The sequence below is a fragment of the Myxocyprinus asiaticus genome, chromosome 30 (genome assembly GCF_019703515.2).
Source record: "Myxocyprinus asiaticus isolate MX2 ecotype Aquarium Trade chromosome 30, UBuf_Myxa_2, whole genome shotgun sequence".
Taxonomy (NCBI): Eukaryota; Metazoa; Chordata; class Actinopteri; order Cypriniformes; family Catostomidae; genus Myxocyprinus; species Myxocyprinus asiaticus.
Genome location: NC_059373.1, coordinates 10,499,808 through 10,509,752, shown reverse-complemented (window position 1 = coordinate 10,509,752; position 9,945 = coordinate 10,499,808).

Here is a 9,945-nt window from a genome sequence, read left to right as displayed (position 1 = left end):
TGCATCTCTTTTTTTCTCTGTTGTTTTCATTTCTTTGTTCTAATCTCTTTGTTTGTTTGTTCTTTTTAACCCCTTTTCCTGGTAGTCACTTCCACCCTGTTTAAGCTAAATGTCAATTTAAAAAGTTCACACTCTTGCATCTCAAAAGATATTTAATAAGCCAACTGTTTGTCCACATGAACAGATTTCTATTGGTTTTTGTATATTAGTTTTAATAGTCAAATGATAGCAAATTATGAGTAATTTAAGGACCCTGTTATTTGTGGTTTTATTCATTTAATTTTAAAGCTCTTATGCTAAAAATATCCATATTTAACTACAGAGAGTATAAGTCCTGAAAAACTTAAAAGAATATTCCAGATTCAAAACAAGTTACTCTTAATTGACAGCATTTGTGGCAAAATGTTGATTACCACAAAAATGCATTCTGACTTGTCCCTCCTTTTCTTAAAAAAATAAAAATAAAAAAAAGCACAAATCAAGCTTACGGTGAGGCACTTGCAATGTAAGTGAATAGGGACAATTTTTGGAGGGTTCAAAAGTAGAAATGTGAAGCTTATCATTTTATGAAAGCACTTACATTAATTCCTCTGTAAAAGCTTGTGTGTTATTTGAGCTGTAAGTCATTTATATCATAGATTTTACAGTTGCTTTAGGGTTTATTGGGTTATGTCATCATGGTAACGAAGTTATAAACAACTTTGCACAGAAAAGATGAGTAAGCGACTTTATTCAACTAAAATAATGTTAATACACATATTGTTTATGTCTTGTGGCTATACTTTTAAAATGGTGAGTATTTTAACATTAACAGATTGGCCCCTTTCACCTCCATTGTAAGTGCCTTACTGTAACCCAGAGTTTTGCATTTGTTTTAAAAAAAAATTAAGGAAAATGATGAAATCCTTTTTTTTTTTTTTTTTTTTTTTTTTGGTAATCAACATTATGCCACAAAAACTGTCAGTTGAGATTAACGTGTAATGAACCCAGAATATTGGATATCACCCAATATCTCGGGACACTGGAACTGACAGTGTCCAGAGACGCAGGGATTTTCTTCAGGTCTTCATAAATCTCATTAAGTTAAGTGCTGATGGACCAGATTGACAGTGCCTTAATGTATTTGAGTGAACTCTGACCTGCAAACTGTGTTTCCTCAACCTGCGTTGCAACTGATACAATAACATACAATTTAATTACAATGTTTTGAACTTGACTAATCATCAGCTTTATAATATTGAGAAATTTTACTTGGTACTGGAAGATTTTACACTTTGGGACACCCATCCTGAAGGTCTTAGCTCCTATTATGCCCAAATCCACGCCTAGCTCACCATTAACCCCATACCTGTGGCCCATCTGCAGTCACAGAGTCTCATTCAATGCTAGACAAAACCAGTGTCTGTCATACACCAAATGTCTTTTTTGTTTCTCTGTCACCCCCAAATGCTCTGAGCCAAAAGTTGAGCTTTTAATGTTGCCTTTTGATATACCATGCAAGATGTCCACCAATATCCTGCCCTACCATAAACTCTTTTAATCTATCCTCCTTTTCAAGAGTTGGATTTTCCCTGGGTCACAAATACATCCTGACAAGCCTCATATGATCAGCTTACTGTCCTTAGTCTACCTCCTCCCTCTGCCCACAATGCTCTCCCCCCATGGCCGAAACCAGACAGCAATCTTGCTCTGTATAGAGGGAAGACAGTAATAAATTGGAGGGAGTGGTTTAAGGAGGGAGGTCGGGTAAGAAAGAAGGACATGTGACATGGAGAGCATTGCCAAGCTTCTGTGTACAGGTGATTTAATGACTCCTATCCAGTCAATTACTTCTTCCCACTCTCGATTAAGTGCAAACGCAAGCATATGCCAATTTACTGTAAGTGGGGAGCCAATGGTCATACCCTTAAGTATTAAGAAGGCGAATGCTTATATCCTTATCTAAAGTGAATGCTCGGCACAAAGCTTTTGCATAATGTTAATGGAGGACTGAGATAAATGCAACTTATACAGAACTGCATGTACTAAAACATAACCAACATAGTCAACAAAAGGCTATGCTTAAAGGAACAGTTCGCAACAGTTTTCCAAAAATGAAAATTCTCTCATCATTTACTCACCCTCATGCCATCCCAGATATGTATGACTTTCTTTCTTCTGCTGAACACAAATGAAGATTTTTAGAAAAAATATCTCAGCTCTGTTGGTCCATTCAATGCAAGTGAATAGTGACCAAAACTTTGAAGCTCCAAAAGGCATATAAAGGCAGCTTAAAAGTCCATATGACTCCAGTGGTTTAATCCATGTCTTCTAAAGGGGTCCAATTGGTTTTGGGCAAGAACAGACCAAAACATTACTTCTTTTCACTATTAATCTTGACATCAGCAGTCTCCTTGGTGATCATGATTTCATGCTCGATTTCACTTCCTAGTCCCTTTTAGTGTTTTGTGCATGCATCAAGTGCTAGGAAGTGTAATCATGCTTGAAATCATGATCGCCAAGGAGACTGGCAATGGCAAGACGTACAATGAAAAAGGAGTTACATTTTGATCTGTTCCCACCCAAAACCAATTGGATCGCTTCAAAAGACATGGAATAAACCACTGGAGTCTTAAGAATTAATTTTATGCTACATATATTTGCTTTTCAGGGCTTCAAAGATTTGTGACTTTGTGTTCTGCAGAAGAAAGTTAGTTCAACCAAAAATGAAAATGATGTCATCATTCACTCACTGTCATGTTGTTCCAAACCCATTTGACTATTTCTTCCATGAAATACAAAAGTAGATATTAAGCAGAATGATAGTGCCAGTCACCATTCATTTTCATTGCATCTTTGCATAAAACGAAAGTGAATGGTGACTAAGGATAACATTTTGCTAAACATCACCCTTCGTGTTCCACGGAAGAAAAAAGGCATACAAGTTCGGAACATCATGGAGGTGAGTAAATGGAGACAGAATTTTCATTTTTGTTTGAACTATCCCTTCTAATTATCATTAGGATTTTGAGCATTCTACTTACAGTATACTATATACAATATACAGGACAGTCATCGGTGCATACTAAATATTATTAATACTGTTTGACTAATTTATTCTACAATTCTTGCTTTATATTCTTAAGGATCAATCACTATATATGTAAAGCTCTTTTTCCACACAGTACTTTTCTCACATCAAGTGCAAATCTTCCTTACGCACTCCAGTCTACCCACTTATAGACCGCATGTGCTAATAAGCTGTGGCCCAATCCCATTAGAAGGCTTAAAACAGGAAAAGCCCTCTGAGATAAAGTATAAAACAGGAAAAGACCCTAAGGCTAAATAAAGCCCAGCGCTTTTATTTATTTGATTGACAATAAGCTTCTTTTTTTGTTTACTGGTGATACTTTAGAAAACAAGAGAATGCTAACCTCACTAGAAAAACACATTATCCAGGATTTAAAGTATTGCAATAACAATAATAATGCAGTCAAAAATATCTTGATCAAACCTGGGCCTTAACCTTTTCCTTTAATCTTCTCAAGTATTCTCTTGACTTTGAATGATAGAAATCTGTGTGATACAATTTTCATCTACAGCAAACAACAATGTACTGTAAAAGGGAATTAATTTAAACCATTTATAAAAGGTTGCTTTACTCAAAATCACTTTTAATTAGAAAAAAAACATGTCACTTTTACGTAAAGGCAATTTGGCAAAAAATTCTTGCTATGACATAAAATGTTTGTCTCCACCTAAAGATCAAATACAGTACTGCCTGTGGTTGTACCTAAATTGGTAGATCACATTTTCCAAGACTACACTGTAAAAAATTGCTGTAAATTTAAGGCCAAATTCCTACAGCAATCTACTGTGATTCTTAAATACAGTAGTTTGTTGTTAAAAATGTTGCATTCTGGGAGATCAAGAGCAGGATCACTGTGGAGTGACTAGTTTTACGGTAAATAGCTGTTCTGTGCAAGGCATTATGGGAAAATGAACATTTAAAATCATGATATCATCTTGGTGAAAGCTATAGTGACATTTTGAAACATATATATTTAACCCAACCCCCATACCCCCATACAAATTTTAGTTTGTGGCACATGGTTAGTGTTCTTGATGCTTCTGACCAACTCCTCTGTTCTTTATCATCTCACATCAGCCTTCACTTGTCTGTCTAATGAGAAGTCAAATAAAAAAAAAAATCAACCTTAGAAGCAATGTACATATTAAATGTACAATTTTGCCAGGATTGTACAGTGTATTTTTTATGAAAAAACAAAACAAAAAAACAACAACAACAACATGTACACAGTAAAATAACAGTATAGCACTGCATTGTGGGTTATAATGGTGAAATACCCATAAGTCTTTGCGCTTGAATAAGTATGTATGATTTGGCAAATGCATTTACAAAGATTGTAAAAAAAACAAACAAAAAAAAAAAACACGTACAAAATTAATTATTCAGACTTAATAAATAGTGTTGTTGTTTTGTTATCAATAGTTGTGTTTTGAATGAAGTCACCATTATGGTGATTAGTGATCTCTTGAGCTGGCACCTTGGACCTTCTTTATTATTATATTATGTTCTTCCAGCCAGTCAATTTATGTTTAAGTAAAAGACAAGTTGTTGCACTGTGCTACTTGGAAGACAAAACCTAAGGTCAGACTGAAAATCTGATCATACCTTGCAAATGGCACTATATGTGGCAATAGTGATGCATTACATATAAAAACATAAAAGCAAAAACAGTAAAGGATATTTCAGCAAAATTATATCAGCAAATTGAGTGTTTTATGTTTTTGATAAACTTTCAGCATAACTTGAGCTGTTATCAAGACATACAGATATCTACTCTCGGCATACAATACGCAACAGTGGTGACAATTATAAACATACTTTTACATAAATAAGTAAGAGCTGAACATTAAAATCCAAGTAACTTAGACTACAACAAAAACAACATCAAAATAAACCAGTAAATAGTAAAATAATCGAAGTAATTTCTTTTTGCCGCAGTGCATGCTGGGAACATAGCTGTTAATTTCAACAACAGTAGATAGTATGTAATTTGACAGCTATATGCTGCTAAATTACAGTTGTATACTGTAGCTGTAAAAACAGTATATAGCTGTTAATTTCAACAACTGCAAGACACCATTAATTTTACAGTAACATGCTGGCAACCCTGCTGCCAGTTCTTTACTGTTTTTTGACGGGAAAATCTTTAAGAGTGTAGGCCACTGAACATGAGCATGCTCATTAAATGTATATACAAACAACACATACACAAAATACATAAATCCATTAAAAAAATCTGCAGTCACTAGCAAACAAACATTTTTTTGGCAATTTAATTATTTAAAACACTAACGAATAACACAAATAAAATAAAAAACATTTTTTTTTTTTTTACATTTAGGACTTAATAAATTTATAGGTATACAAAAGAAGGCAGCTTAAATGAAAAATGAAAGCTATGAAAAGACTACAGGATTCAAGAACTACAACAAAGGTGAATGTATATATATATATATAAGGAATATAAAAAAGCTTAACACTTCTCTCCCTGGGGTGCCTTTCATTGTAACAATAATCTCTGGAAGGTTCACAGTAATGCGAAACACACACTACATATGAGTAGGCTACTACTGTATACTAATTTATCAAATCTTAATAAAGACATCTTTATCACAGATACGTTTTTTCTTTGAATATCCATGTCAAAATCTGTTGGGCACAAAATATTATGGATTGTCTTTTTCATTTTTAGACCATGACAAAAAATGTGCCATCAACTCAATTGTTTGTTTTATAAAGAGAGAGATAACAGTTCATTTAAAGGAATAACCACCAAACAATTTCACAGTCAACCATGACTCAGTCCTCCCATGCAACAAATTCAGGGCCCTCTGTGGACATGGTGTGTGTGTATTTTCCTGCTGAGGTTGCGGGCCAAGCGATCCACAACAGTGCCTATTCGGCCCAACTCCTTTTGTGTTGGCATGCCCTCAATGTTTCCGCTATACCACATCACCCAACCTCCTAGGGATATCAGTACCATGAGCGCCCCAGTGTAGACAAGCAGGTCTCCAAAATCTCTCCCTTTGACTTCTAGAGGCACGAAGAGCCCCATAAACAGAGCCGTAAAGCCAAAAATGTCAAAAATAACAGCAAAGGCCAGGGCCACTTTGCAGTGTTTAAGTCCAGTGCATAATGTCATGGTTACTGCTGGAAAAAAAAAAAACATAATAAACATTTTGTAACATATTCATTAAATGATTGATTTGCTCACATTAATCAGGTTTTAGGTGCAGACAGAAAAATCTGTTTTTACACAATAACCAGTATAAAACTGAGACTTCACTTTCAAATATAGCTATAAATAGTAAATAGAGACCAAGTCTTAAAATGAGAGACCTTGAACTATAAGCAGTATATAAGCCGTTATAAACTATTATCTTCAGTAACAAAGTAAAAAAAAAAACTGCTAACTTTGTCCTTCCTTCCAAGACCATGTGAGACCGTCAAGTCATAAACAACAGACAATCTACACAACACAGCCATTAAACAAAGCCAGGGGACCAGATGCATAATTTACCAAACTGACCTTGATTTTCGGTATCTTCACTCCAATAAAATTAAATACGTCATCGTTTTATAGGTTCAGAGGTTGAGTAAGGTATGCAGTGAAGTGTAGCTACCTGTCTGACCTCTGAAGCTGCTTCCGGACACTCCCATATTTGATATTTGACACCAACAGGATCGTCCTTTTCACAACAAAAAAAAAGTTAGCATGGTAACCAAAGTTTTCGCCTAAATAGTTATCTTCAGTTATTACTGCTGCTACTATTTACTATTAGTACTAATTAGTTACTAATAATCAAACATAATGACAGAAAGATCTTTTAAACTGATTATAGGGGCCGTTCACAACAAACACGTTGTTGCTTCTGTTTGCGCTATTTCATGTTTTGTAACGCATTTCAACTGCATAACAAAATTGAGTAATCTTTAATAATAAAAAATAAGAATAAAAAAATACATATTTTAAGTTGTTTTAATTTAATTTAGTTAAACATTACACAATTGAATATGATGGAATTTTGTTATGAAATTGAAATGCGTAAATAAATATCCTAAAATATTAAAATACTTTTTATTTTTTTTATTTTTTTTAATTTTTTGAGTGTGATGCACTACCACTCAAAGTGCAACAATACTTATAACATCATCTTTGCGTGGAGACAAGTATGTACCTTTTATCATGAGCAATTACAAGATGACCAATGAACTTAAACAACAACAACAATTTCAGGTCCCTCCTCAAACCCCACCTTTTTAAATTAGCTTACTACAAATAACTCTTATTTATGAAGGTATTTATTCCTATGATAATGCAATTTTTTTTTTTTTTTTTTTTTTTTTTTTTTTTTTTAGATTTTCGTTTATCTTTTATGTTCTCTTACTGTAAACTTGATTATGTCTGTAAGGTGTCCTTGAGAGTCTTGAAAGGCGCCTATAAATAAAATGTATTATTATTATTATTATTAACAACAATAATAATAATAATAATGAAAAAATGAAAAAAAAAAAAAATACAAAATAAAATACATTCGCAAAAAATGCATTGGGCATTTTCATATTCTTTCTTTCTTTCTTTCTTTCTTTCACCAGAAAAGGATGTGCACTTGGCATGTCTTAAAGTCTTTGTAGCAAGTCAGTCCACTGTCGGCCAACCTTGGAATGCTGTCGAGAGGCTATAGAGTGCAGCAGTCCAGTTCCGGAAGTAAAAATCCCATTCATTTATCCCATAGACCAGGGGTCTCCAACCTTTTTTTGAGTTTTAATAATCTTTTAATCTTAATAGAATGTAAAAATGTATTTAATGTTAATACAAGTTATTATAAAGGAATATCTATGGTCATGGAGTAACGAAATACATGTAATGGGGAGTTTTTTATTTATTTATTTATTTTTTATTTTTTTACCCAGTTTGGAATGCCCAATTCACAGAGCGCTTTTAAGTGCTTGTGGTCGCGTAGTGATTCGCCTCAATCCGGGTGGCGGAGGATGAATCCCAGTTGCCTCGTGTCTGAGACCATCAACCCGCGCATCTGATCACGTGGCTTGTTGAGCGCGTTGCCACGGAGACATAGCGCGAGGCTTCACGCCATACACCGTGCGCTCAGCTCACCACGCGCCCCACCGAGAGCGAACCACATTATAGCTACCACGAGGTGGTTACCCCATGTGACTCTACCCTTGGGCCAATTTGTTTGCTTAGGAGACCTGGCTGGAGTCACTCAGCACACCCTGGAATTCGAACTAGCGAACTCCAGGGGTGGTAGCCAGCGTCTTTTACCACTGAGCAAACCAGGCCCCGCCTGTAATGGGATTATATATTTAAAATACAAAATATAAGTAACTGTATTCCACTACAGTTTCAATTTAAATAATTGGTAATTAGAATACAGTTACATTCAAATTACTTTGAATTTAATTGTCATTTTTTTCATTTAATATTTAGTCCTTTCAGATGGAAAACATTTATCTGTATAAATGATGCGATCCAAAGTGCATTTGAACAGCGGTGAAACACTTTCTTATGATGTGTTACATTCATCTGTTCCTCCTCTTATATCGTATATGGTGGTCTTGATCATATAATCGTTAGATCATATTTGACCTCATATCTGTCACAGCGACAGCTCTTCGGAAATTAAAAACAGCCATTTGCGATCAGAGTTTGCGTGATTTCTTTGTAAAAAAGTTAATATCAATCAACAGCTGCTGCGGGTCAGTTGTGTCTAATAGAGCAGACGCGATAACAATTACGGTGACCCGTGAATTATCATCATTTATGTAAAATCCTGTTTTTTTCCTGATGCAATGATCTGGTGGAAATTTAATGAAGCCCTAATCTCCAATAATCTGTGGAAAACGGGGTGTTTCAACTCCAAAAACCGCACTTTTTGGGCAGTTTCTGCACAATTTGAGCAAAGCGCCCATAGACAGCAGTTCTTTTCTGGGCTACCAAAAGAACCAGGAAAGGGCGGGGCGGAGCGTTTGTTTGTAAACAGTAACTTCATCTATAGGAAGAGTGGAACCGATGTTTTCTGAAATCACGCCTTTTATGTAAATTTGGATAGTGCCTCATAAAAGCAAAGGGCGTATATCAGTGCTGCACAGAAAATTTTCCCAGAACATTCTCACGACCCGATCGCAACTCTTCCACGGCCTGGTACTGTGTCATGGCCCGGGGATTGGGGACCTCTGCCATAGATTAATTGTTTTTCAACTATAATTTATAAACCTTTAAAGACAGACCTACCGCAAACTACGAGGTTGTTCACCGATGCTATGTGCTTCCCTTGAAGCCATCCGTCTGCGCTATCTCAACTTTTATGTTTAAAAATAGTGTTTGATAGCTGAATTCATGATTAACAACTACATTACCCATGGTACATCAGAGAAAGATCCACCAATCAGCCAACGAAAACCACGAAACGTACCTTGGAGCGACCGTCTCCCTTTACCCTTAATCTTCTTATATATTTGTACATATCGGGATATTTTGCAATAAACGTTAAATATATTGCTTCTATACTTATAAACAACAACCTAAAATCAATAGTTTGAAATATTTTCATAATTTTATATTTAACGACATCATTTGCAATGCTTCATGGGATTGTAGTTTGTGCCTTCATGAAAGACAGTATGTACACAGCCTTGTACCTTTGTATTTATGTCGATTTTCAAATATTTTTTTTTTGCCTCAAATCAAAGTTTGTGATGTTGCGATTCACCTCGGAGCTGGTTGGATTAGTTCATGGCTCACAACTCACAATTTTATTTAAGTCTATGGAAGAAATGAATGGGGAAAATACTTCTGGAACCCAGACGGCTGAAAAAGTGGGCGGTCACTGTTGCGCTCTATTTCCAGTCATGCC